Genomic DNA, 3,570 nt, shown 5'->3' on the forward strand with positions numbered 1-3,570 from the left:
TCTGTAGCAATGGCGGCGAGCACAGCGAGGAATTGTTGTTGCGTTCCTAAATGTTCTAATAGTTCTACTAAACAGCCGTATCTCAGTTTCCATTCTTTTCCAACTGATAAAAAAGCAAAGAAAAATGTGGATTCATTCTATTCGGCGGGATGAAGGCAAAAGTTTTGCCGTTTTAAAAGGGAGTACGTACGTATGCGGGCAACACTTCACAGAATCTGACTACTCGTCAACAACCGATCGTAAACGCTTGAAACGTGGAGTTATACCGTCCAGGTTCGAATGGAACAACTGGGGGAGTGTTCGCCAAAAACGACCCAATGTACTGGATAAGGTAACGTTAAAGCGCCAACATTGCAGTGAATCAGAGATCAGTGATGAACAGCCTGTTGTCTATTACGGTCCCGTCCCACCCACAGACCATGACTACTCAACACCTCCGTGTCCAGATCTTATGGATGCTGCAGCAGAGAGAATTAGAGAGTTGGAGGCTGAAGTGCGAGCTTTGTCTGTCTCCCGCATTCAAATAAATAGATTTTGTCTTTCGGATGACGACTTCCATTTTTCACACGCTTTCCCTCAGAGAAAGTTTTCAGGATTTTCTGGGCATCAATAGAACCATCAGCATCGAACCTTTTGTACTGGTCTAAGGCACAGAGACATGGTCTAGAGACGGTTCCAGGACCAAGCCCTAACAGAAAGCTTCAGCTTCTTGATGAGTTTTTCCTTTATTGTTGTCACGTGTCTGCAGGTCTACGAGAGAAGATCTTGGCAGATATCTTCAATGAGTAAAACAACGGTCAGTCGAGTTATCATAACATGGGCAAATTTTCTGTACCTTGTTTTGGGGTCCTTGCCTATTTTGATGACCAAAGAGCAAGTCAGAGCAACCATGCCAGCAAAATTTAAGAAGTACTTCCCAGATGTCCGTGTTATTTTGGACTGTACTGAGATCAGATGTGAAAACCCCACAGCACTTACACTACAGTCGGAGATGTTTTCACATTACAAAAACTACCCTACCTTCAAAGGCTTGGTTGGTGTTGCTCCATGTGGGGCCATAACCTTTGTTTCACAGCTGTTCACTGGATCCATCTCAGACAGGGAGATAACAAAACAGTCTGGACTTTTGGAACTGCTCGAGCCTGGAGACTGTTGTATGGCAGATAAAGGCTTTACCATAGAGCGACTGCTTGAGAATGTGGGAGCCAGACTTGTTATCCCTCCATTCAAAAGAGCAGCCCAATTTACAAAAGAGGAGACGAAACGTACACAATCAATAGCCCGTCAAAGGATTGTGGTGGAAAGAGTCATTCGACGAATCAAAGAAAACCACATCTGGGACTCTACCATTCCTCTCACCCTGACAGGCACAGTGAACCAAATATGGGCAAACTGTTGTTTAATGGCTAATTACCAATTACTTGATGTAAATGATGATGTTGTATAAAACATTTATACAGAAAAGAAACATGATTTAAGTTGCCACTAATCAAATGTTTGTCATTTCATAACTTGAATAAGTTTTATAGTTTAATTTGTACAAAAATATTGAATTGTGAAAACTTGTAAATGAGCTTGAAAGTTGCAAACTTAAAAATTGGAATACATTTTTTTTTATTGCACCACTTTTATACATATATGTACAAGTATTGACTGCATTGTGACAATTAAAAAGTTGTTACAATTTCTAAGTTGTTACAATTTCTCATTTATTCATTAACAGTTTACAGTGAACTTAGTTATGAATAGGCACTATTAAAAATTTAAGACAAACAGATGCTCAACCAAAATAGACATTTGAAGAATCTTTTAAGAGTAGTTACCCAAAAATTAAATTTATGCCATAATTTGTTGCATAAATATAATTTTTGGGTAAACTATTCATGTAACAGTAAACAATAAATCAACATCAGCACTAGTTTAAGCACATCAGCACTCTTAAGAGTTAAAATATAAATATAAATATATATAAATATAAATATAAATAAATAAATATATATCTATATATATATATATATATATAGATAGATAGATAGATAGATAGATAGATAGATAGATAGATACAGTGAGGAAAATAAGTATTTGAACACCCTGCTATTTTGCAAGTTCTCCCACTTGGAAATCATGAAGGGGTCTGAAATTGTCATCGTAGGTGCATGTCCACTGTGAGAGACACAATCTAAAAAAAAAAAATCCAGAAATCACAATATATGATTTTTTAACTATTTATTTGTATGATACAGCTGCAAATAAGTATTTGAACACCTGTCTATCAGCTAGAATTCTGACCCTCAAAGACCTGTTAGTCTGCCTTTAAAATGTCCACCTCCACTCCATTTATTATCCTAAATTAGATGCACCTGTTTGAGGTCGTTAGCTGCATAAAGACACCTGTCCACCCCATACAATCAGTAAGAATCCAACTACTAACATGGCCAAGACCAAAGAGCTGTCCAAAGACACTAGAGACAAAATTGTACACCTCCACAAGGCTGGAAAGGGCTACGGGGAAATTGCCAAGCAGCTTGGTGAAAAAAGGTCCACTGTTGGAGCAATCATTAGAAAATGGAAGAAGCTAAACATGACTGTCAATCTCCCTCGGACTGGGGCTCCATGCAAGATCTCACCTCGTGGGGTCTCAATGATCCTAAGAAGGGTGAGAAATCATCCAAGAACTATACGGGAGGAGCTGGTCAATGACCTGAAAAGAGCTGGGACCACCGTTTCCAAGGTTACTGTTGGTAATACACTAAGACGTCATGGTTTGAAATCATGCATGGCACGGAAGGTTCCCCTGCTTAAACCAGCACATGTCAAGGCCCGTCTTAAGTTTGCCAATGACCATTTGGATGATCCAGAGGAGTCATGGGAGAAAGTCATGTGGTCAGATGAGACCAAAATAGAACTTTTTGGTCATAATTCCACTAAACGTGTTTGGAGGAAGAAGAATGATGAGTACCATCCCAAGAACACCATCCCTACTGTGAAGCATGGGGGTGGTAGCATCATGCTTTGGGGGTGTTTTTCTGCACATGGGACAGGGCGACTGCACTGTATTAAGGAGAGGATGACCGGGGCCATGTATTGCGAGATTTTGGGGAACAACCTCCTTCCCTCAGTTAGAGCATTGAAGATGGGTCGAGGCTGGGTCTTCCAACATGACAATGACCCGAAGCACACAGCCAGGATAACCAAGGAGTGGCTCTGTAAGAAGCATATCAAGGTTCTGGTGTGGCCTAGCCAGTCTCCAGACCTAAACCCAATAGAGAATCTTTGGAGGGAGCTCAAACTCCGTGTTTCTTAGCGACAGCCCAGAAACCTGACTGATCTAGAGAAGATCTGTGTGGAGGAGTGGGCCAAAATCCCTCCTGCAGTGTGTGCAAACCTGGTGAAAAACTACAGGAAACGTTTGACCTCTGTAATTGCAAACAAAGGCTACTGTACCAAATATTAACATTGATTTTCTCAGGTGTTCAAATACTTATTTGCAGCTGTATCATACAAATAAATAGTTAAAAAATCATACATTGTGATTTCTGGATTTTTTATTTTAGATTATGTCTCTCACAG

This window comes from Rutilus rutilus (genome assembly GCF_951802725.1).
Source record: "Rutilus rutilus genome assembly, chromosome: 16".
NCBI classification, from domain to species: domain Eukaryota; kingdom Metazoa; phylum Chordata; class Actinopteri; order Cypriniformes; family Leuciscidae; genus Rutilus; species Rutilus rutilus.